This window comes from Stenella coeruleoalba (assembly GCF_951394435.1).
Source record: "Stenella coeruleoalba genome assembly, chromosome: 7".
NCBI lineage: Eukaryota > Metazoa > Chordata > Mammalia > Artiodactyla > Delphinidae > Stenella > Stenella coeruleoalba.
The window spans coordinates 54439184-54465756 of record NC_137153.1 but is presented as its reverse complement, the minus strand read 5'-3'; the positions used below and the strand labels follow the sequence as shown (position 1 = coordinate 54465756).

The 26573-nt window shown below is 42.6% G+C and overlaps 1 long non-coding RNA gene across 1 annotated transcript in view; it reads left to right on the top strand.

The window, feature by feature from the left end:
- The first annotated feature begins 3728 nt into the window (after positions 1 to 3728).
- LOC307189614 overlaps positions 3729 to 26573 on the top strand; it is a 289369-nt gene continuing 266524 nt past the window's right edge. Inside the window, exons 1-2 of the long non-coding RNA XR_013829226.1 lie at positions 3729 to 3876; positions 4673 to 4720. This is a non-coding gene — a long non-coding RNA (uncharacterized lncRNA). The remainder of the gene's footprint in view (positions 3877 to 4672; positions 4721 to 26573) is intronic.

Sequence of the window (26573 nt, the reverse complement as noted above, 5' to 3'; positions counted from 1 at the left end):
ATAGTTGCCATTCATTCTTGCTCTGCTTCACTACATATCCAGCCCCTAGCCAAATATTTTGGATTGTACCTCTACAAAATATCCTTCCCTTCAGACATTCCTTTTTATCCTTACTTTTATCCTGCCTCAGATTAGATCCTTGACACCTCTCACCTGCAATGTTTCCACCACCTCTTATCAGCTCTACCTGTTGATCTTGACACCCACCTCCTAAGCATGTCCATTGGCTCCCCACTGCCCCAAAGACAAAGTACAGACTCCTTTTACAAAGGGCCTACATGACCTGGTCCCAGATTCCTCTCTATCATTCTCTCCAGCAAGTTGTATTCCAGTGATTTCCAACTACATGAAACATCTAGCATCTTCCGAGTTTATGTTTTTCTAATACACATTTCTCTCTGTCTAAAAAGGCTTTTCCCACATCTCTGCCTGGTAAACTCAACCTTTAAAACAAGCTCAAAAATCATCTTTTCTGACCTAGGCAGAAGACATGTTCTTTTTTTTTTTTTCTTTTCGCAGTACCCGAGCCTCTCACTGTTGTGGCCTCTCCCATTGCAGAGCACAGGCTCTGATGCGCAGACTCAGTGGCCATGGCTGACAGGCCCAGCCGCTCCGCGGCATGTGGGATCCTCCCGGACCAGGGCACGAACCCGTGTCCCCTGCATTGGCAGGCGGACTCTCAACCACTGCGCCGCCAGGGAAGCCCAAAGACATGTCCTCTTAAGGCATTCTGTTCAGCTTCAGAGAGTTTTGAATCCAGACAAGGGTGAAAAGAGACAACAATAATTCTCCCTTATGCCTTGTGGTTATCCCATTTGGGATAAGTATGTCAAGGTTATACCACTTGAACCATAAAACAACCCAGAGAGGCAGATAAGGGAGGAATGCACCCCATTTCATAGATGAGAAAATGGCCTTAAAGCAACAAATGTCCTGTCTAATGTCATGTGATCAGTCAGTTAGGACCCAGACTCTAGACACAGGTCTTTGTAAAATCCTGTCACATAAAAGACCTGACTCCAGGTATTTCAATAGTTCTGCAACATATGATTTTAATTTCATTTTAAAACTTATTTTAATAATTAAAAAAACTGATTAAAATTCACATAACATAAAATTGACCATTTTAATCATTTAAAGTGTGCAGTCCAGTGATTTTCAGTATATTCACAATGTTGCACAACCATCACCACTACCTAATTCCAGAATATTTTCATCAATCCCGAAAGAAACACGTGTCTTCCAATTCTGCCCTCCTTCTGTCCCCTGGCCACCACTAATCTATTGTTTCTATGGATTCAGCTATTTTGGACATTTCAAATGAACAGGATCACACAACATATGGCCTTTTGTGTCTGGCTTCTTTCAATTAGCATGTTTTCAAGGGTCATTGATGTTGTAGCAGGTATCAGGACTTCACTCCTTTTTATGGCTAAATAATATTCCATTGTATGGATATACTACATTTTGTCTACCCATTCATCAGTTGATACACATTTGGTTATTTCCACTTTTTGGCTATTATGAATGATACTGCTATGAGTATTCATGTGCAAGTTTTTGTGTGAATATATATTTTCAATTCTTTTGGGTATACTTCTAGGAGTGGAATCGCTGGTAAAACTTTAGCTTTTGAGGAACTGCCATGGAAAAAAGCTACGTGAACAATATTACACACAGTCATCACTCAGTATCCTCGGGAGGTTAGTTCCAAGACCCCTCAACAGACACCAAAATCTGTGGATACTCAAGTCCCTTATGTACAATGGTATTTGCATATAACCTATGCACATCCTGTTGTATACTCACCTCTAGATAACTTATAATACCTAAAACAATGTAAATGCTATGCAAATAGTTGTTATACTGTATTGTTCAGGGAATAATGTCAAGGAAAGAAGTCTACATGTTTAGTATAGATGCAACCACGGTAGACCTAACTACATAGCACATGTCAGCAACAACATAACATTTTCTTTCTTCCAATGCATAAATTGCTTTTGTTTAATGACCTGAACGGGAAATACATACAATAAAACACAGAATATTTAAAATACAAGTACATATAGAAAATATAATTATAAATAGAGAAATATAAATTCATTCTCTCTCTCTCATACACACACATCCACACACACACACACACACACACACACACACACACACACAGTGTTAACACTCACCGAAACCCTGGTTCTCCTCTCTTGATAACCCTGCTGTGATGATGATGATGATGATGATGATGACGAGGACAATGGTGATGACTGTTGCATGGGGCCTACAGTGCTGATGCTATGAGTCGATGACATGTGTGGTACTGCAGGTAAGCCATGAGACAACAGGCCAACTCACACCTTCTTACAGGATGTCAGAAGGATCATCTATGCCAGGAAAACTGGCTTCCTATTGCAGACACTGATGCTTTGGAGGAGGCTGCAGCAGTGACATAGTGTTAGGAGGCAGGAATGTCACTTCCACATTCTCATCAGTGAAGCAGGGGGCTGGGGATGACTGGGAGCATTGTCAATTATGAGCAGGGCTTTGAATTGCAGCACTTGCTTTTTGAGGTAATTCTTCATGTCAGAAATGAAGCACTGGTGGAACCATTCCAAGAACAAGATGGAGTTACCCAAGCCTTCTTGTGTTACCAGAACACTGGCAGGCAATTTTTGTTTTGGGGCTTAAGGGCCTGCAGATTGTGTGCCCTGCAAACGAGGCCTGGTTTGATCATGTGGCCTGCTGCGTTGCCACCCAGACCCAGAGTAAGGCGATCTTTCCAGGCCTTGAACGCCGGGGCCTGCTTGGCGCTCCTGTGGATGTAGGTATGATGGGGCATCTACTTCCAGAACAAGCCTGTTTCATCACAATTGAAGACTTGCTCCAGAAAGTAGCCTTTCTCTTCTACGAGTTTCTTGAGCTCTTCTGGGAACGCTGATGCTGCCTTGGTATCAGTGGATGGCGATTCTCCTGTGATCTTTAAGTTCTTGAGGCTGCAGCGCTTTGCGTGGCTAGCCAGCCATCCCTTACTAGTCTTCTGCTCCTTAGGCTCGCTCTCCTCAGCCCCTCACAGCAGGGCTCACAGAGGCTAAGTGCTTTTTCACACATCATTTTGCCATCAACAGGGATATGCTTCTGTGACTTGTCCTCTAACCACATATTTAACGCTTTCTCAGTCTTTGCAAGCTCTTTATCAGGAACCAGGGAGACAATTTTTTCCCCTTGTAGCGGCAGCACTAACACTTCCACGAATTCCAGCTTCTTTCTGCTTTATTGTGCGAATGCTTGATTCGTTCCTTCTGACCTCAAGGCCGACTCCCACAGGCGAAATGCCGCTTTTCAAAACATCTAAGATTTCCATTTTCTCGTTGAGAGATGACGCTTCACCTTCCCTCTTTGCCTTTGAGGGATTGCTTTGACCACTTAATTGCTTTTAGGAGACTGTTTCATAGAAACAAAGATTGCACACAATACAAATAGCCAACGAATGAGAAGTTACGCGCTCAACGCTCACGCCCGTTCAGGAGAGACTGACGATGACCTGTGAACCGGAAGGAGGCTACACCGGGGTGTGCCTACATAGCACGTCACTTTCATGTTTTCCGCTTACTGCTCCATATGAGGAAAATTAAGTTTTGTGTTTTGAAACTTTCTGGATTAAAAAAAAAACATTTTTGATCAGGGATTGGTTGAACCCTTGGAGGTGGAACCCGCGCCGGGGGTGGGGGGTGGGTGGGTGGAGCAGAACGTTTGGTGGGGCGGAACCCGTTGGAGGCGGAACCCGTTGGAGGGGGAACCCGTTGGAGGGGGAACCCGTTGGAGGGGGAACCCGGCGGAGGTGGAACCCAGTGGAGGCAGAACGCCGCGGAAAATAATGATGTAATAAACTTACCTGTAAAAATCTTTGTGTACATTCTTAATATATTTTTTTAGGATAGATGCCTAGAAGTGGAATTACTGGATCAAATTCTATTTTAAGGCTCTTGTTTTTTCTTTTTTTTTGCGGTACGCGGGCCTCTCATGCCGTCGTCTCTCCCGTTGCGGAGCACAGGCTCCGGACGCGCAGGCTCAGCGGCCATGGCCCACGGGCCCAGCCGCTCCGCGGCATGCGTGATCTTCCCGAACTGGGGAACGAACCCCCGTACCCTAGATCGGCAGGCGGACTCGCAACCACTGCGCCACCAGGGAAGCCTCAAGGCTCTTGATTTTTATGGTTACATTTCTCTGTGAAGATTGCAATAATTTGTAAATCCTATTGAGGTATGAAAATGCCATACCCCGCAGTCAGCCAACACTGAATAGTATCAGTTTTTAGCATTAGCTAGTTTGGTGGGATGACAGTATTTTGTTTTTTCAGCCTTTTAAAAATTAATACTGAAGTTGAATATTCACTCTGTTTTATCGGAGTTCCTCGGACTGTTTATATCTTATATCCATTATTCTGTGAAGATTTTAGTATGTTTTCTAATGAAGTGTATGAATTCTGAGTTCATTATGGATAGATACAAATACCTTGTCTGTCTTATTTGTAGCAAATTTTCTTCTCAGTTTTGTTGAGGGGGAGGGGAGAGGTCTTCATTTGGTTCTGATAATTATATTCTTTGACTTACAGAAATTTCACATTTTCCTTTACATTAAATCTTCTAAGTTTTCCTTTTTGTATTTCCTTCAACAGCTTTTTGGAATGTTTTGGAATGTCCTTATTCGCAAAGGAACGACAAAGGTACTGGTTTCTTTGTCTACTTTCGGGTTTTGAGCTCACTTAGCCACCTGGAGTTTACTTTAGTGTTACCCTTAGGAGCGATCTAATTTAATTTTTTCCTAAAATTTCAGCTATGTTATTTTATTTATTATGGCCTTAACATTTATTTCTGGTAGAGCTGATGTTCATTGATTATTCTTTCTTTTTGTGGTCTTTTTGGCATTTCATGTGCATTTTTGCCTCTAGGTGACTTTTATCATTACACTGTCAAATATTATTAAAATCTCATTGACACTTGGATTTGGATTGCATTTAGACATATAAATTAATTTGACATTTTTACAACATTCATTTTCCCATCCAGTAACATCATATATCTCTTTACTTTTCTGTCCCATGAGCAGATTTTGTGATTCTTTTCATATAGCTCATGCACATAAGCTTATCCCTAGGGTTTTTGTGTGCCTTGTTGTTAAAATAGTGAGTAGGACTTTTTTTGCTGTTTTTCTATTTAAAATATATTCTCACTTATAATCAATATTTTAATTTATGTTCCTGTCTCAAGTATCAAATTTGTATCAAATCTTGACAGTTTTTCAGTAGATGCTTTGGAGTTTTAAGGTTATAGGATGTGATACTTATTTGCCTGTAGTTATTATGTAATCTCTTCACTTAAAATAACTGTATCTCTTTTCTTTTTCAAATATTAATGCACTGTTTAAAGACATTATTACAGGCATACCTTGGAGATATTGCAGGTTTGGTTCCAGACCACCACAATAAAGCAAATATGGCAATAAAGCGAGTCACACAAACATTTTAGTTATTTTGTATAAAATAACTGTAGTGTAGTCTGTTAAGTGTGCAATAGCATTATGTATTAAAAAAGCACATACCTTAAAAAATACTTTATTGCTAAAAAATGCTAACCATCATCTGAGCCTTTAGTAAGTTGTAGCAGTAGTATCAAAGATCACTGATCACAGATCACCATAACAAACAAAATAACAATGAAAAAGTGAAATATTGAGAGAATTAGCAAAATGTGACACAGAGATGCAAAGTGAGCAAATGCTCTGGGAAGATGGTGCTGTTAGACTTGCTTGGTGCAGGGTTACCATAAACCTTAATTTTGTAAGAAACATAGTATCCGTGAAGCACAATGAAGTGCAATAAAACAAGGTATGCCTGTACATAATAATGGGAACAGAAGGAATCTTCATCTTATTCCTGTTGCTAATAGGAATGCCGCTAGTTCTTGCTTTGCTGTTAAGAAAATGACTGGCTATTGGTTTAAGTTAAATATTCTTCCTCGTGTTAAGGAAAGATCCTTACATTCCTGGTTTGCTAAAATATATATATATTTTAAAATAAGGAATCAGGATTGAACTTTATTACTATCTTGTCATTATCCTTTGAAATAACTGTACATCTGTTCCAACAACTATATATATAAACACATACATAGACTGATTTCCTAATACTTAGCCATCTTTACATTCCTGAGAAATGTTTTATTTGATTCTGGTGTATCATTTATTTAATATACTGCTGAATTGTGTTTGTTAGTGTTTAGGATTTTTTGTGTCTATATTCATAAGTAAGATTGACCTGGAGTGTTTCTTGTTGTTTGGTGTTATTTGTGTTATGTTTAGGTATTGTTTATTCTGGCTTTATAAAACAAAGGGAAGCATTCTGTCCTTTTTTGTGCTCTGGAATAGTTTGTAGGTTTTAGACTCATTCGGTGTGATTTCCTCTCTCTTGCTCCTCTGTGACACTTTCCCCTCTCCGTTCCCACACCTTGGGTTTTTCACCTCCTGCTCACCCATGTCACTGTTTGGACTGTGGGGAATCCAAGGGTGAGATGCAGGTTGATGCTGCCTGCCTGCCTGCTGCCAATGGATGTGTTTCCCCAGAGTTTAGTTGTGGATGCCTTAAACGGGCCCCATTGTGAGCCATCTTAAAGGCATTCACCAAGGGCACCATATGAAACAAGGGGCAAAGAGACCCAGCCACAGGTGGTTCACCAGAAGCCCAAAGACTGGGAGCAGTCAGCCTGCCAGGCAGACAGAATTGTCTGTCTTAGGGAAGCTACCCCTCCCAGCAGAGAGAAGGCCAAGGAAACCACCAAAGCCCAGTGAAAAAGAGGCCAACTATGGTACAAGCACCACACAGGAGGTTCTGCTGTCAGAGTACAATGTCCCAAGCAAGTAAGATCATTGAAGTCTTCCCTTACCTAGGACCTAAACCTTGAACAGGATGAAAAGTCACCCATGCCTCTCTTTGCCTGAGATAGGCCAGTGTTGGGGGCTGTGGTGGGGAGGGGAGGTGGGGAGATTAAATTAAATGAAGGTTGCAGTTTTGATATTACACTGATTGGTATTTAATTATTTAACACTGCCGGAGAACTTTTTCTCACCAGAAAGTGCCTAGAAAGCTGTGGAACCTATCCAAGCGTGTATCAAGGGGAACGATTTCACAGAGCAGAGTGAGTGGGGGTAGTTATTCGAAAGACTAGTATTGGCTTCTGTTTGCTTCCAATGGAGTTCAGCTCATTTGGCAAACAGGCCCAATGAGAGGCACTTAGAGAACAATCACTGAGCGAGATTCCCGGCCCTCTTTATATAATTACTTTTAGAGTGTTCTACTTTATTGTGCTTTGGAAGGTGATGGTAGTACATCACTTAATCTAAAACTTAGACATTGTAATTTGCCTTTTATTGATGTAGTCTCTAATTGAAAATAGAATGAAAGGACAGAAATGTGCTTAAAGAGAGCAGTGAAAATGGCTCGCATGGGATTTGGGCAAGTTATTGAACCTCTCTGTGCCTCCGTTTCCTCATCTGTAAAAAGGGCATAATAATAGAAGCTAACCTGGTAGGCTTGTTGTGAGAATTAAGTGGGTCAATCAATGCAGGTAACAAACTTACAATAGGGTTGACACAACATATGTGCTGTTTATTCATACTTACTATTTGGGGGCTTCAAAGTAAATTGTCAACCCACTCCCAGCAGTGCACCTGTGGTAAACAAAGACCATTTACCTGTGTTCCCCTCACTTTCAATTGCTGACTTAAACACCTTTTCATAGTTTTAATATCTTTACTAAGGCCTTAGAACTTACCATGCCATGTGCAATACTGAGTAATCTCACCTCGACTGGAAAATAAAGTTCATTTTCCATCACTCACATAAGTATGTAATCATCAGTTTGTGAGCATTTAAACCTCTCACCTGAGCACATTTTGAGAAAGTTTAGTTGATTCTTATTTTTTCCCAAAGATAACAGTGCTTGGGCACACATCTCCACAGGGAACGCTGTGGTACAAGGCTGCTTCCTACTCCTGCCTTGTCCCTTCAGCCTCCATCTGTGTTACTTCTCAGGCAAGAGGTCCCATGTCTTGCTGGTAACTCACATTACAGAAAACATGTCTATTATTTATATGGAATTTGAAGTTTATATTATTGGAGTAAATCATAGTGGCCAAGATGGAAGTCAAGGGTTAAGAAGCCTCTATGGACGTTAAGACACAAATTAAAAGCAGATATATAAGAAATGATCCTCCTGTCCCAAGAATGCTCTGAGTAGGGGTTTAAGCTCTTAGAACACACCTTGCTTCGTCTGCTTCCCTTCACACATATTTGCATGTATGTCCATCCCAAGCAGCTAGAGAAAATAGAGTTGAATGATTCAGACCGTTTCCGTGGTTTCATGAGCAATCATCTAGTCTAAAAGACTAGGCCAAGAATTCTGAAAGTGGAAAATTTAGTGTTTCACTCAAAAATTTTATAAGCTATCTCCCTAAGTATGAAATAGCTTCAGGGAGTTGTATTTTTTCCTGCCAGTTTGTCCCTAACTATATGAGTCCATTATTTTCAGGGGAGCCAAGAGATCTCTTAACGAATTGCAGGGACTTCCTCTGATGCTTTAAAAAAAAAAAAAATGCAGCCATTTACTGTTTTTTTCCAATTTGGAGAACTTCAATAAAATCTTTTTATGCACCCTATTTATTTTCCTAGACATTTAAAATTTTCATGCAGGCTTGGCATGCTCAGTAATTCAAGTATAGCGTAAAATGGCCAGGTTTTACTCTCCATGGATTATCTTTGGGGACTGAGGGTTTAAAAGAATGACAGCCATGAAAAATCCCAGGCCTGCCTCCAGCGGGGCACACAGAATCCTATCGCCACCAAAAAGTAACTTCAGCCTGCTCCACAGGAGGCATCGGACAGTCCTTGTAAATCATAGAACTTCACGCAGCTAACTTTAGAGCAGTGGGGCCATCTAGACTCCAAACAGGGAAGTACTGAGCGGGAAAAAAATCCCTTCTGGGATCTGGGTATTGAGAGGGTGAAAAGCGAAGCTTGTACATGTCGGACCCTCTTTAGCAGGTGATCAAGACAACGCAGCTGCTCAATGACTTTCCTAGATAAAACATGTTAAATATTAAATATTTATTATAAGTATTTAAATTGAATAGGTTACATATTAAAAATTATATTTTATGAGTGTGCTGGTATAAAAATGAATATATTCCTATTTTATATTAAAACATTTTATTCAGCCTAAAAGTTAATTGTTTTTCTTTTGACTTAAAAAGAAATCAAAATATTTTTGTAGAGCCCTAGATGTATTGTGGGCCATAGGCACTGTGCCTAGGAGATAAACCTGTCTTGCTTGCACATACAAGTGAAATCCAGAAACCTTCCTGCCCTGTACTTTTAGACGGTACTGAAAAGCGTCCAGACATTCTGAAGGACTTACCATATTTCTTTGCATTTTGTGCATTTGTCTCCTATTTTAATGTTTCTTATGCGTCATATAATAGATGGCACATTTAACATGGTAGTGGTGGTTCTTTTGTTTCCTAAATGCCTTCATTGAATTGATGATCCTTCTTGCATATGTAACATCTTAGACCGGAGGAGATATGGTACCCTAGCCACGATGAGGAAAAATGGGCATCCCTCTTGGAACTGTCCTTGACCTGGCTCTTTACCCTCCCAATCACCTGGCCACACATCAAGAGGTGTTTCCTTTGTCATTTATTACTCAACCTTGGAAGCCACACAAAGATCAATTCTCCTATCCTCTTGGTTGAAGCAGTCACAAGCCCAAACACATCCATGGCAGAATGACAAGATCATATTGTAGAAGGACAAGTGGGATGAGAAATATTGTTGTGGGCACCTTTGGAGAATTCAATCTGCTAAACATCCCCCCCACCCCAGAGACAAATTAATAGAGAGTTGGGATCATTTCTAAAGGGAAGTGGGTGGCAAGGGTGATGAACAAAAAGAAGTGGCATTTTGCTCATTTTGTTGTGCCACAATCATCCCTGTTTCTTTACGGAATGGGTGACATACCCAGTACGCTCAGGTGGTGGGGGTTATTGTTGAGCTATTTGCCAAGGAGTGAGGAAACAAATGGCAGAGAGTGGCCAGTGCATCCTCTCAGCCAGCTGAACTGAGATGTGAAAGGTCATGTAGAGTGCCTGTGTTTTTGTGTCATCTGACACCCTCACAAGTCAGTTGCTCCCTTCCCAAGAGCTCTGCCATTATGGCTGCTTTCCGGGGACTCTGTCACTCAGTTCTCTTGACATTACCAGTTGCCTTGCTTCCTGCTCCTCCTGTCTCCATGGCTTATGCCCCCTGTGGCTTCTAGAATATTGTCTTATCAAGTCTCCATCACTGCTTTAGTTAGCTGTCTACACTGATGGTAGGAAGCTCAGTGCTTCCAGACATCTTCCCAGCAGAAGCTGCTAAGGGCACCTTCCTTGTTAACTCGGATTTTATCAATGATCTGGGGCACCTGGGAGGAGTGTGGGAGAGGGAGTGACTCACCTGTCTTTGCTGAGTTCAAGGGTCATGCTGTAGCAGATTCTATTAGCATCCAGTTTGGGGCTGAAATTTTAGAAGATGGATTTATAAGAGCCCATACTAAATGCTATTGTGCATCTAATCATCTATCACAGGCATTGCTGCTTCAGAAAATTGTTCTTTTCCCAACCGATTCCTACCTAAGAGCCCACAGAGATCACATGCCATTTGCCTCAAGATAAATACTTTTCATTGCCTGCAGAAGTTAATTTCCTAAGGTTAGGCCCTGGGTGAATACATGAGGAGAAAAGAAGACTAAATCTCTGAGGGTAAAACACAAAACAAAGTGAAATAACTTCTTAACCAAAGTGAAATAACTTCTTAACCAAAGCGACTGCCAAACTCCTTAACATTTTCCTTCTCTCCTATCTGCATGAGGGTCTATTGTCTTCCCTGTAATTGCCATCCTTGAGCTCATTTGGCTCTTAAAGCGAAGAATCACCCCTTTGAATTCAGTACAGACAGAACCAAGCCAGCTTGTCTGACTGCTAAGTGCTCTGGAGGTCAGGCTTCAAGTGGAGTCCATTACCACAGGGCCTTTGGCCCCAGAGCAAGCCAATGCATCTAACTGGAAGTTTCTGTAGGACCCTTAGACCCTCGGTCTTCAGTACCTAAGTAAAGCATAGCTTGCCTCATATAAAGGAGCATACATTATCACCCCCAGGATGGTCAGGGACCTCCCAGATCTGCACTGGGATGTGCTGTGGAACAAACACCATGGACCTTCTCTGTATGGAGAGAGAGATCTAGACTGCACCTTTATCTGTCAGTGGCAAAAGTGTATACATTTATAGTGATCAGGAAAGAACACAGAAGAGCCTAGTGAAAGCAGACGGCTGCTTAGATCTACAGTTGTTCATCCTGTGTATATATAGGCACAGAGAAACGGAATTTTGAGAGGCTGTATATACTTTTTGTTGTACTGTCTTAGAATCTAACACACCTAAGAATTTTTGGCGTGGACAGATATCAAAGTCTGTAGCAAACAATCATTCAGGGTACACATGTGGGTATACATATAAAAGTTTAACTATGTACATATGTATTTAATTCATATCTTAGTTCTCACTGCTGAGAAGCTCTACATTTTATAACATTACTTCATCAGTGAACGCTAGTACCAAGATTTTTATCGTCGGAAACCTGAAATATTTTGTGTTTGGAAGCGGGTAAAATCTTGAGGAGAAAAAAATGGCCAGATCCTGCATTATGTGTTTTTCAAAGGAAAGCTAGTTATTAGATGAGGATAAAACTTGGGGTTCCCCCATTAGGGAGTGGATTCCGGCAGACGAAGCCATGTAACATCATCCTTGCTCCATCCGCTTCAAAACTTAGGAATATTTGGCTTCTGGATAGTGTTGGAAAATGGAAGAATAGTCTTTATTACTAGAGAACCGGCTTTTCCTGAGGGAGATTTAAATGTGTGCTGCCCATGTGAATCCTTTTAAAGAAATTGCTCAGGGCTGGGGAATTTCCAATCCCAGCCTCCCTTAACCTGCAGATTGAGCGAGACACACATCTGTTCTTTAACTGCACAGTACTTCGAATCTAAACAAACAAGCCCTTCCACGAAGAAGGGTCTGCTCTCCCGGCTTGAATTTGGCTTAAGTTAGCCTTTGCACTGCTGGGTACGTCTTCTCTGGGTACCAGGAGATAGCCATCTCCCGGCAGCACCCCGCATCAAGTTCGCCCGCAGCAGCCTGCGCTGCAGTCACACATCATGGCCACTAGATGGCAAGAGGGGACTGAGTTGGGGCTCCGGCGGCGGCTCCTGTCACCCTGCAGGGGGAGAAACACTTTTGTTTCTCTGCTTTTTCTTCCTGCCCCTTTGTTTGACTTCACCATTTTCTCTCTCGCTTTCTCTCAGCTGTAGTTACGTCGTGGCTGGCTTTTTAGCACCTCCGTTCTAGGAGAGCCGGCCTGGCCCCGTTTCGGGCCGCGTGGGCTGGGCGCACACAGGGCTCTTGCGATGACCCTGGCTGTCCCGCGCCCAACGCAACATTTGCTCCAGATACTTCGCACAGTTCCTTTCAGTTGTCACCCAATCCCCGGCCAGGTGTCCCTGTCTCAGAATGGGCCTGTGCTCTGCATAACTTGGGGAAGGGGGAGGGGAGAGCGGGAGTAGCGCTCTTCATGCAGGTATTACAAAAAAAAAAAAGAAAGCAGCTTCAGACCGTGTGAATCAGAATATTATAATCTTGTGATGGGGGTTGAAAAAAAAAAAAGATTCTGTTGAGGGAATGCAGACCAAACCGACCCCAGACCCGCCGTGTCTCCATACTGCACTGGAATTGGCCTTTCACCATAGGGACCCAGAAAGGAATTCAGAGGGGGCTGGAGGAAACAAGCTGCTGTGATAGATTTTTTTAAAAGGACATTCTAAAGAGCACGTGAGTTTTATTTGGTAAATGACTTAATAATCTGAGGAACCAAATCAAATGCCGAATTGCAGGCCTTCGAAAGCTGGGGAGAGCAGCTGCCAGGCCTTTGCTGCCCCAGTGGAGGGCGGTGGGAAAGGATTCCTAGGACTGGGAGGGGGGTGGTAGTGGGGGTGAGGTCTCCCAGGCCTCTTTTTGCAGCAATTAGAAGCCCATGTCCCCCTTGAGGCAGAGGCGACTCCCATTAATGTTAATGAGATTTATGCTCACAGAGAGCAAGAGTGGGGGAGACTCCAGGACGAATCCCTAATGGGGTGTGCTTCCATGCTGCAGAAGAGGGACAGAGTCCTCTCTTCCAGTTGGACCTGCCAGAGCACCAGGGAGGCATCAAGTCAGAAAGGACCTTAGCAGGTGGCCTTCATCAGCACCTCCAGCTCCATCCTGGTGAGGGAATGCTGCCCCGTGGCCACCCAGTACCCTTTAGCTTCCAATCTGCTAAACAGGGGGTTCCCTGGGCCTCTGGCCAGAAAATTCCCTGTGTAGTGTGAGTGGTGATGGTCTCTTGCCTGGATTTACATCCCAACTCTGCCAAGTTTCTAGCTAAGTCTAGTTTCCTCCTCTATAAAATGGTGATAACAATGGCACCTACCTCATGGGGTTTTGTTTTGAGGATCACATGGAATAATGAAAGTCAAGGGCTTAGTGCAGTATTTTGGCCCATATAAAGTGCATCTAAGTGGTTATCATTTATTATTATTCATTTAGGCCCGTATTGGTAGCCTATTCACATCAGGCAGAATCTAGTTTTACGGAAACACACCTCAGCGTCGTGATGGAAACATTTCATAATGAAAACCCAAGCAGGTGTGGAATGAAAATTCCTGCCCTTTCCAACTTCCCCCTCACAACCCTCACATACACTTGGGGCAAATGAGATCAGGATAGGCCAAGTTTCTCAGCTCCCCTCTTCCTTTCCTCCGTGGCAGCAGTGTGATTTATGGCTCTGAGGGGAGAGCCGCCCAAACTCAGTTGTTTCAGCTGACCTTCCCTGTGAGTTTTCAGGTTGAAGTGAAATCCAATGGGGTGTGAACTGAAACTCAAGAATATCTTCTGAAAAGTCCAATGGTGCTGAGCTCAGTAAGGAATCAAACCAAGCCAAACCCTCTGCCTTGCTTAGTGCTGCTGGAGCTCACAAAGAACGGGCCACTTCTGAGCTCCACGAGGAAGGGGCTGCTGCCCCGGCTGGGAGCAGAGAATCCCTGCTCTCCCTGGAGCAGGCCCGTGCCAGCGCCCTCAGAAGCTGTCTTGGGGACTCGAGGAGCTGCTTACACTGAAAAAGTGAGGCTGTGATGAGAGACTCGCAGAGGCGTGGCCAGGCTTTTCTCCCCCAGGGAAGCAGGTTCTAGCTCTTTCCAAACCATTGATACCTTCTAAGTTGAAAAGCCATGGCACACTGAGAGTTTGGGCTAAGGCATGGAGATCTAGAAGCTTTTCTCTTAAAAGGTAATTGTTAGTATCTCTCTGAAAAGCCAGCATGGTTTCTAGGGGATTCTGAAATGATGTTCTTAACGCAGAACTAAAGTTTAAAAAGATGGAAGGAGAAGTTTCTGGTCAGGGTAGGAAGCAAAAAGCATGAGCTTTAAAGGCAGACAGTCCTGGCTCACACCCTTGATAGCTGAGTGACCTTGAGAGAGTCACTGAATACACTCTGCATCTGACCCTCTCTACCCCAATGTGTTTTGTACTTATGTTCCAATCAGAAGACTGCAATGAGAACTAGGGTTTATAATAATTTTACTCATCAAAACTAAGTGTGCTGAGTGCTCAATGCATTGGAGTAATTTCATTTAATCTTCAGAACACTTCTGTAAGGTAGGTCTTGAAACAGCATGTAAAACATTGACCAGCTTAAAGTGGTTTGGCTTGTTAAATAACTTGTTGATTAGTCAAAGACAGCACTGCGCATGTGCAAGACAGCGGTGCCCCCGACCCCCAACCAAGAATCTTCAGCCTGCAGAACTCAAAGGATAGAAATGTCACCTGAGCCGTTTACAAAGCATTAAGTCCTTCAATAAGGAAAATCTGTCTTCCAGCAGCATGAGTAGTTTGATTTCTGATTTGAGACTAGCCAATCAGCTTCTGCCCCAACCCCTTAAATTCTGCCCGGAACGCTGGGTGGGGAGACAGGTTGAGAGTCTTGCTTCCTGTCTCTTTGCCCATCGACCTCTCGATAAAGCTCTTTCTTTTCTCAAAAAGCTTGTGCCATAGCGTTGGCATCTATGCATGTTGGGTAGCTAGCCCTTGGAAGCAGTGTGATTCTCGCTTTATAGGGAGGAAATAGAGACTTAAAGACTTAGAATGACCTTTCTAAAATATAAGTTTAGTATGTTAGTTCTTAGTTAAAAGCTCTACCATAGGTTTCTTAAATTCTTTAACCTAGCACACACAGTGTTTCATGTTGTAATGCTTCAGGACTTGGTACTTGACTAGTGCCATCTTTCTAACTTCCTGACCTCTAGTCCATTCTCTGACAACAAAGAACTGCTCACCCTGCCCCAGTTCTCATACCTCAAGGCTCTGCACAGACTTTCTTCTTCTCTTTTTCATCCTGGGGAGTCTCTGCCTAATCCTTCAAGATGTGACTTAGGTATCCCCTAACCTCGAGGGTAATCCCTAAGTCCCCAAAGTAAGGGTAAATGCCCTTTCTGGGTGATCTTGGTGAAGCTTCTGGGTCTGCCTCTCAAGGGTGGTCAATGTCTGACCAGTTATCTGTCTCCCCAACTAGGTAGTAGCAGTTGATGTCTTTTACCTTTGTATCCCCAAGACTTAGAGTGAAAAATTTTTTTAATTTAAAGGTATAGAAAAGATAATGTAGATTTTTGCTCTAGTTCAAGAACTTTATAACAGCTGTCCATGGGTGGCAGTTCCAAGTCCTAAAGAGACGAAGGTATTCTAACCTAACACATGATTTACAAAGTCATCCTTAGTGGCAGCAGCAGTGTTTGTATCCACTGCACATCCCAGCCCATGCTCTTTATCATCAGTAGTGAACTATGAGGGAGTGAGAGGCATTGATGGGGAGTGTCATGGGCAATTAATAATGGGAAAATACTGTGCTGAGTAGAACTCTATTAGAGGTCTTGGGAATCACGTGATGAAAACCTCTTTCTAACTCAGCATGTCCTTAGATTATTGGCCAACAATAGGAAACGCCTGTTAACATGTCAGATCATTAGAATAACAGGAACAGAGTTGAGGAAATGCTGTTCTGTAATAGGGTTTCTTTGGTACCCCAACAGCCTCAGCCTCTTTCTACATCATCTTACCTCATTGATTCTATTTTGATCCTTCCCCCAAGTAATGCTTTCATTGACCCACTTCTTTTCTCAAAACTGTCAACAGGTCTCCCCATCAACAAGGTTAACTCCAAGTACCTTAGCCTGACACCAAAGAGAACTTTTTGCTGCCCTGATTTGGGGTTCTTTCCATTGCTGGGCTTCTGCAGTAGGGAGACCAGGACGCCTACTGCCTCTGAGCAATCCAGTAGCATTCCTCATTTTGGAAGTTTTGATACATTCTGCCAAATTGGTTTGAAAAAGGCTAAAGACACTTGATTTTCAAAAACTCACATATCATACACTTTGCCCCCAGAGTCTTTTCAAAGCCCATCTGGCTCAGGAGTTCTCAATCTAGCTTGTATATGGAGAAAGAAGGGCTGAAACTCAACTTCTGACTTCTTTCTGGTGTTCCCTTTAGTTTTCAATTCTTTTCATCGGTTCAGACTTCCTGAGGCCTTTTGAGAATCTGACAGCTATATGCCATCTTGAAAAAATATCCAGGTGCACTGGTCCTCTGCAACACTCACAAGAAAGACCTGGGACAGAGCACAAAGGGAAATGCAGGCCCATGTACCATATGCCACAGGTTTTTCCTCATCCCACTCAGTCCTCCTCTGCCCATAATGTCATGGATGCTATCACCCTTTTGGAGCTCTTCAAAGGAATCCAAGATTGGAAGGCCAGGTTCATATTTAGAATTCTTGGACTACTTGTTATTTCTCACTGGAAAGTGGTGGCTGGGAGTGGAGCTGGGCCTCATCCCTCAGCTGCTAAACTTCAGCCTGCAGCTTACCCTCCCCCCTTCTTTCCATCACTGGTGCCATCCTTCCCTGTGGGTGGGCCACTTGAGCACCTGTGCTATAAAATCCTACCCTGCACATTCCACCTCTGTCTACAGCCGTCCTTTGTCCAGAGTGGCATGGGTTATGCTCAGGAGGATGGACCTGGGGAAGAAGCTTGGGCTCTGTAGGCTGGGAAGTCCAGGGTTTGAGAGCAGAACCTTGCATCACAAAAGGAGGGGGCCGGCTTATAGTGGGCATGTTCCCTTGGTTTCCCAGCACCATGTCCTGTTGAGAGGGGCAATGCCAGAGCAGGGCACACCTAGACACTCCTCTTGTTTGATCTGAAGGCAACACTACATCTGTATGTACTCAAACAATTCTATAGACAATTTCTGAGGATTCCCCACCCTCTTGTAGCTCTTCCATAGGTCCCAGATTAGGAATTTATTTCTTCTTCATTACTTAAGAATAACAGTAAATCCCATTTGTGTTGCTCTTAATAGGGTATAAAAATGTTTTCATGTTCAAAAACACATAATCGCACTTGAGTTCTAATTTCTTTATTTAACTCTATTCATCCACTTGTCAAAGAAATGTGCCAGGGGCTAGGCTATCAACTGGGAACTGCAGCAGTGGATAAAAACAGATTCTTTCAAAAAGTTCAGCATAGAGCTACTATAGGACCCAGCAAGTCCACTCCTAAGTATAATCAAAAGAAATGAAAACATATGTTCCTTTAAACACTTGTACATGAAGATTCAGGTACGTTCTTAATAGTCAAGAAGTAGAAACAACCCAAATGTTCAACTAATGAATAAACAAAATGTGGTAAATCCACACAGTGATATTATTCCACAATAAAAAGGAATGAAGTACTAACACATGCTACAACGTGGATGAATCTTGAAAATAGTATACTGAGTGAAAGAAGCCGGATGCAAAAAGCCACATAGAGCATGATTCCATTTATATGAAACCCCCAGAATAGATAATTCCATGGAGAGAGAAAGTAGACTAGTTGTTTGGGGAGGAGAGATTGGGGAGTGACTACTAATGGGTAGAAGGGTTTCCTTCTGGGGTGATGAAAATACTCTGGAATTAGATGGTTACTCATCCTCCTGAACACACTAAAAATCATTGAATGCTGTACTTTAAAAGGGTGAATTTTATGGTATTTGAATTATATCTTTAAAAAAAGGGGAAAAAAGCAAAGCAAACTAGATCTTGTTCTTGCTTTCACGGAGCCTACACTCTGGCTCTATGGAGGCCTCCGCACTTAGCTTGGGAGGTTCCAAGATGGGTTGACTGGGCCCCAAAGCAGGCCCATCATTTTCTGTCTCCCCCCGACCCCCAACCTGACAGAGGGGTAGGGCAGTGCAGGACCTGCCGGGAAAGGAGCAGATGGCTTTGCTTCCCAGCGTCAGTGTCCCCAGTGGCCTCCGGAAGCCTGTCTTCCCCCGCGTGCTCACCCTGCTCACTGGGGTGTGCGCGCACCTGGCCCCTGAGACCCCGCACGCGGGCGCCGGCTCCGCCCCGCGCAGCCCGGGCGCCCCTCGCCAGGCTCGTTAGCCGCTTGCGCTGCCTGCCGGGCGGCGTGCGCGGCAGAGGCTGAACAAGCAGCCGGCACATCCTGCCTAATTTAAGTGGTAATTTCCTTTGGGGGTTTCACTCAAGTGCAGCCCTGGGAAAATCGTGGCGGAGAGCTTTCCGAGAGGAAATGTTACCCTGGACTTCCCGGAGAGTTTTAAAGACAGAGAACTTTCTCTTTTGCTTGATGAGAACCTCTAAGAGTGGTGGTTTAATTAACCAAGGGCCCTCTCCTGGGAGTGTCCTCTGGGAAGGACTTAGTGGCGCGTCCTTTTCTGTCTTTTTTTTCCTCTGGGGAGAAGAGGGAGGAGGTGGTGGAAGAGAAGATTTTAAATGTGGATTTTGGGATGGAGGAGGGAGGGCTGCCAGGGATCTCAGAGATGTGGGATTTGGTCATCCTGGTGGCCCTGGAATTTTGTTTTTCTGGTGGTAAAGGCTCTTAGTTTCTCCTTTAGCCTTGGTGGTGGGGATGGGGACAGAGTGGGGTGAAAAACGCCCATCTTTAACAACCTTGCTGGATGATTATTGAGCAAACGAAAGCTTAAGGGCCTCTGGTGGGCACCAAGCCCTTGCTGCAGAAGATTTCAGTCGTGGATGGGCTGAGGCTCACTCAAGAGGGTCCGAAGGAACTAAAAGCAAAAAAAAATAAAATAAATAGCACTTAAGAGCAGCAGGGTTGAGAGGGACTGGGTAGAAATACAAACTAATGGCCCATTCTGTTAAAAGAAATTAGAAAACAAAGCTGCCACCGGATTCCCCTTTAATCGCCACTTCATTTATTCACTTGCCCCCAAAGCTCAGACTGGGGGGGGGGCGGTGTTTAACTTTTTTTTTAAAGCAATGTTGTGGTGTTTAAAATGATTCCCCTTTAATCGCCACTTCATTTATTCACTTGCCCCCAAAGCTCAGACTTAGGGGGGGTGGTGTTTAACTCTTTTTTTTAAAGCAATGTTGTGGTATTTAAAATGATGTGTTATAAATTTTTCTATTATACAAGAGAATTAACAGCAGGCAAATGTAATCAATTATGGCAGATTTGAATCAAAGCGTTTTAGGTGTTTTTAATTAAGTACACAGGTTCCCTCTAAAGCAGTGCTTCTCAACCTTTTGTAACTCCTGATTTTTCACTCAAGAAATTTCTGAGCAAGGTATTCATGTACTCCTTTTTAAGATGTTTCTCAAACATACAGTGTTATAATGTTAAACATATTTTTCAAGTGCATGCATACCCTCACGTAAGAATTCCTGCCATCCTGTCATACTTCTTTAGCCATGCTTCCTAACCATCTACATTAGATCCCAACTATAACCCCTGGATAGTTCTAACAGCCGCAACTGTTTCCCTGATTCTTCTCCCACATCACCTTGCTGCTTCCCTGTGTCCTCTCAACTGCCCACCACACCTGTTCATGGAAGAGACAAGGGTGCAGGGTTAATTATTGTCTGGTCAGCAGCCGCCATACTTGCAGTCAGGACCTGCCTTATCGTCTTTTCAGGGCGAGGCCGGTGCTGAACGGTGGGAGGCTAAGTCCAACTCGCTGCCCTTGTTGTCTTTGCCAGAGCCACCCTAACTGCTCTTCTGGGAGGTCCCCCTTTTTTCTGTGTGTCAGGGTGAGGAGCCCATGGGAAGGGTGTCACCGAGTTAAACCATAGCGAGGATGTTATGGAGTTAGACCTCTACACCCCACCCCATGGGAAGTCAACACAACCCCTCACGCTGAGCCCTTGAAGCAACTTTTGGATGGGAGGCAGTAGGAGACTAGGAGGAGAAAAAAACTTCTCTGCTGGAAAAAAGGAGTATTTAACAAGTGCCTTAAAATTTTTAGGGAAAGACAAACTTTGAAACCTAAGACTTCAAGTAACCACAACAAATTTTGAAAGGAATTCACCTGAGTATCAGGGTAGATGCCTGCAACTCATCATTCAAACTTCAGTTTAAGCCCTAATGTTAAGTTTAACCATAAATGAGGCTGACACCATGATAAAGCTGAGCTTTCGCTGGTGTCTGAGAACCACCTAGCCTGTGTTACCATCCTTCACATTTTCTAGGGCTCCTTAACTATTTAGCTTTGGATTCATCATGAAGACTTTTTGGCCTTATTGTTTTGGCATCTGCGTTGTTAGTTGTCTTTGCTTTTAAAAATTAGGCAGCTTATAGTACTACAAATGAGTAAAAAAAATTGGAAGTGGGGGCTTCTGATTGGAAGGTTTATGTATTTAAAATTGCAAAGGTAAAAATGGTAGAAGAACTGAAAATAATAATATAAAACATTTGGAAGAGGAGGAGGTTTAGAGTAAATGAGCTAAATCCTCCCTTTTCATATTAAGATGTCTAGAGATATTATCTCAAGTTGATAAATGGAGAAAAAGAGGTTAAGCCTCTTATCTAGATTTATGGAGGTAACTGTTAAAGGAACTAAAAACAAACAGTTAAAAGAGGTTGAATCTAGGGAGTGGAATGGGGGTGGAGGCAGAGCAGAGGGGCAAGAGGCTGCTGCTTTTCACCCTAAGTTCTGTCCTTCTGTTCCCACGCATGTGTATGACTTAAGCAGAAATTTTTTTTTTTCCTCTAAAAAGCAAGAAACAAAAAGAGGAAAACATGGTGGGAACATAAAATTGAGTCAAGAATTAGGTTTAAAAACACACACCACGTTGATTTGCACATTTGCTGCAGCTGGGCCGCACATTTGGCTCCGAGCTGTGTGGCAGCAGTTGGAAAAGGGACCTGGGTCAGTGGATTCATAATACCCACAAGATAAAAACAAACTAATTCTTGCCTGCTCTTTGCTACTAAAAGGTCAAAATGAAATTTCTTCCCGAGGTCTTTCTAAAGAAAACATGGTAATATTGTTAACACTCTCAACAACCTCACTGACATGTATCACATTTTCCCCTCTTAGTATGATTTTTTTTTTTTTTTTTTTTTTTTTTTTGCGATTCGTGGGCCTCTCACTGCTGTGGCCTCTCCCGCTGCGGAGCGCAGGCTCAGCGGCCATGGCTCACGGGCCTAGCCGCTCTGCGGCATGTGGGATCTTCCTGGACCAGGGCACGAACCTGTGTCCCCTGCATCGGCAGGCGGACTCTCAACCACTGCGCCACCAGGGAAGCCCCTTAGTATGATTCTTAACAGAAATAGTTGGGTGTCACACCCAGGTGTAAGTCAGATAAATCATTCCTTGGGAACTCAGCTCCCTGCTTGATCTAGGGATAGACTTTAGAATATTTGGAGATGTAGTTTTGAAATAACAGATGTGTTATTTTTAATTTTTCAAATTTTTATTTTATTTTTAAAATTTATTATTTTTTTGCTGCACCTCACAGCATGTGGGATCTTAGTTCCCTGACCAGGGATCGAAACTGCTTCCCCTGCATCCCTGTGCTGGAAGCGTGGAGTCTTAACCACTGGACTACCAAGGAAGTCCCTTTAATTTTTAAAAATTAAAATCGAATTTCTCACCACTGAGCTACTTAAAATTATTAGGTGACATTGAGCTTGAAACTGTAGTTTCTAATAAGCACTTGGATTACAACTAATCATTGTTGTCTGTTGAAATTCACCATGTACCCTGACAGCCAATCAAGTTGAGATATTTTGTATATGACATTTGTCTATGCAAACAAAGTACTGTTAGAAACACAGTATATGTATACACATGTCCTGTGCCTCTCTCTGGGCATGGAAGCTGTGTTCTAATGGTGTCTTCAGGTGGGACAGCCTTCTAGGTGAAATAGTTATATTTCTAGTACTTCAGCAATTAAATAACACTGCACAGAAACTAACTTTACAGTAACAATTGTGGTTTGGTTATTATAAAAGCAATATGCTCATTAAAAGTGCAAATATATGAAAAAACTTAAAACAGCTGTTAATTGCATTAACACTATTAGCCATTTGAGTTTTTTCTATGTGTATATATAGATTAAAAATGTTGTAAGTAAACTGAGTTCTCTTAATCCAGTGTCTATCTTTCCATGTCATTAGACATTCCTGAAAAACTTTAAAGTCTGCATAACCCATCATTTTGGTACATATTTGGGTTATTCATCCAATTCCCGACTGTTGGACATTGATTTTTTTTTTTTTGGACATTGATTTTTAAAAACATGATGTAGAAACTCAATTTTTAGGGTTGAATTATTAGGCCCCTTAATTATGCTATTTCCCAAAAGAAAAATCTGAGAAACCTGAGATTTTTAAAGATGACAGAAATATTTTAAGGTCCCATTTGACTTACATGAACATAGTTTTAAGGGTGCTATTAACATCCCAGTAGTTTGACACTTTCATTTTTGAGGGAAATTTTATGGTCATAAATAGGAGTATGGCTCATTAAAATGTCTAAGGAGTTAACTACAGACCCTGAAATAGTTTCATATTTTTCAGTATTACTGGTTAGGCAAGACACTAAAACCTCACCTGCCTACAAGTCTCCAGTTTTCTTTTCCTTATTTTGACACTTAGATGACCAGGAAATATGACTTGTCCTGGATTAACCCTCTAGTGCACTGGTTCTTAAATGGCTCCATGGATCCTTGGTGTTTATGTGAGCTGGGCTGAGATGTTTTACAGCTAAAATTTAATAATGCATGTTTTCTCTAAATTTCCAGGAGAAGTAAAAAAAAAAAAAAAAAAAAAAAGGTACCAGGTAGAATTTTCTCATCTCAAAGTTTTCCCTCCCCAGATTTCCCTTAAACTGTAGCCGATGCTAAAGTTTTTTCTCCTTGAAACTGCTTACAAAGCTTAGGAGCAAGCAGCAATCAAATGGTGATGGAAAAACTCATAAGGAGCCTTCTGTGTCTAATCCCGTTAACTTTTTTTTAAATGGACATGACTGCTTATGGTAGATCATAGAGATAAATAGATAGTAAATGTCTTCTGCTAGTAATCTTGTTTCTGGATTCTAGTTTATGTAACAGAACTGACTATATCAACATATTCCTGGTATTTTGCAAGGCTATGGCACCACCTAGGTTTTCTGCCCTTTAAACCTGAGGACTAATGCTGGAGGTGGAACGTAGGCAGCCAGCTCTTAGAGAATTACAGCTATGCTAAAAGTCATGACTTCTGCCAAAGCCCTTCTCCAGAAAGTCCTGGCTCACTCAGATAAAATGCTCCAGCTCGTGTTGAGTGTTTTGCAGCAGCATATGCCTCCGACACAGTTTTTCTCAACCCCAGGCTGTAACAATAGCACTTAAATAGACTGAGCACTTCTGCCAGCTATGACTTCTCACAACAACCCTGGGAGGGGTGGCGCTCCCATTCCTATTGTACCCACAGAAGTGAAGGGTTAGAGGGTAAGAAACTTGTCCAAGGCTGCAAAGCTGTAAGTGCCCCTTTCTGCATCGTTTTCCTTTAGGGTTTTTCTCTGGCTGCTCTCAACTCTTGTCTGAAGGTGACAGTGAGAAGCATCTGGTATCCTGTTGTGGGCAGCTGAGGATTCCTGAGTACGGGATTTGGATTTGGGAAATAATACCTCAAAGGGGAAGGCAAGAGGCTTTTGCTGACTGTTATGTACAAGCCTTGCTACTACACGGCATTCTGCATCTTTATTTTGTGGAGAATTAACACTCAGGGTGGAGGGAGGGTACTTTTCAGGACAAGGTCATACAGTGCTTCATACGCTAGTGGAGTCCGTTGCTAACACCTCTTTGCTCTGTGACCTTGGATAAGTTGTATCTTCTTGCTGGTCCTTGATTTCCTCACTTGGGAATTTAGGAGCTTGGGCTAGATGAGCGCTCATGGCGCTCCCAGCTCCCACCTTGTGTGCCACGGTGACCCTCCACCTCCCAGGGCATGGCGGGAGCTGTGAATCCTGCTGTGTTTTTCATGAGTGTCTCCATGGGTTTCCTGTGTCAGTGTGTCTATGTATTCAGTTCTGAGGCATTGCTGCCTTAAGGCTGTTCATTCCACTTATGCTCAGGGTGTGAGAACTTAAAAAATGGTGATTTTACTTGGGACAGGGCTTCTTTCCTACAATACCTGCTCCCAAGGGTGCCCTGTCAATGCTCTGTTCAAAGTACTGCCTGGCACATATATGAATCCCAGTGTGGCTTTTTGAAAAGCCAAAAGCCACGGACAAAAAAACGGGAAAGCCTCTCTCACTTTTATTGTGTTCCTGGCTATTCCAAGAGTCATTTCCTTTCCTTTCAGGGAGATAAAGAGACATATATTATGTGGGCAGAAGATGCTGTGTTCTGGTCAATAACGCAGGCCACAGAGGTCAATGGCTTTAAGCCAAGCCTGGCTGAAAGCTGCCATAAATTTTCAAAGGTGGGGGAGGAAGATTTAGAGTCTGATGTACACTGGCTAAGAGGAGGAAAGACACTGGGCATAAATGGCCCTCTAAAAAAGAACAGAGTATCAGTCCCATAAAATCCTACAGCAGTCTATACAGGGTCCCTGGAATGGGGAGAATTTTGCCCACCCAAGTTTTACCATGCAGTGGAGACAAATAAAAAGAGATCTGAAAATAAATCTCTGAGGCCAACCTGTCTCTGGAGACTGAAACTTGAAGCCTTCTTCTCTGATTTTCTGATTCATCAGCATCTTTCGTGTTGATGAGCTGACTCCAAGCTTGATGGCACAGCCCCTTAAAGCCTCCGTTTTGTCTGGTCTTAACTTGTTTCACCATCCTTCTCAAGGCCTGCTTTAGGATGGAAACATCATATATTCAAGCTACCCAGTCCCCCCCACCACCCAAAAAAACCCCACCAACAACACCTGCTTTAGAAAGCCACCAGGTTTATTTACCAGATTTTGTAGAGGATTGGGAGTGTATGTCTGTATATGTGTGTATAAAACAAAGAGTTGTGTTGTGGAAAGGAGGGATGACTTCACCTATTCTGAACACATCTGGGCTAAATTGCCCATCACATGGCATTTATAATTCCACACTTACTATAAGCATATGATAAATTTGTTTTAATAAATGTTACTAAGGTTATTGTATATAACAAGATACTGGATGAATATACCTGCTGCAAAATTCTGTCTCTGTTCCATAAAACACATGATCAACACAAGAAAGTACTGACAAGGAGTCATTACTAGAAGTTTAATTCCATGAGGGACCCTTTGTTGGAGGCTGTGTGTATGTATACGCACACATATGCATGTTTATGTGTACAATAAGGATTTCTCTTGAAAGATAAATATGAAAATGTAGGATTTAAAAACAGAGAATAATTATTTTAGCAGCTTAAAAAAAAATCTTACTTTGTTTTATTTACTAGTCTAATTCTTTACTTTGGCATTTTGCAAGCCCTCACATAGCCCTGAATAGTTTTCCAAGCCTTACACATATTTTATCTCATTCTATCAACTATCTGCGAAACTAAAATACACTAGGAGTAAATATCTTGTTTGATAACTTTCAGTAGCAGAGTTGGGGGGAAAATAGTAGTAAGCTTGATATTGCCTTTATGTGTGGCCAAGTTCTTCTGAATACATCACAAATGTTAACTCATGATCCTTCCAGCAAGTCTCAAAGATACAGATACTATTACCACTGCCATTTTATAGATGAGCAAAGTGAGGTTCAGAGAGGTTAACATAATTTGCCCAGGGTCACGTGAAGAGTCAGTAGCTGATTCAGGATTACAGCCAGGCGATTTCCAAGCTACTAGGATGAATTTGAAAGGAAACTGCATCTTGAGTCACAATCCAGGCTGTGGGAATGTTTGTATCAACTGCAAAAGCATATGGGAATTTCTTAGGCGAAAGAAAAGGACAGCTTAACATGGTTCAACAGCATATTTCGTTTTTAATTTCACCTAGCTGACACAATCACCTTATCAGTCGAGTATTTAGGAATAAGAAGATATTTATAACCAGATTGCCTAAAGTGCCCTAAGGCCACCATTTATGTCCATATGGCACTGTGCCCAGGAAGACACATCTGTGTCACAA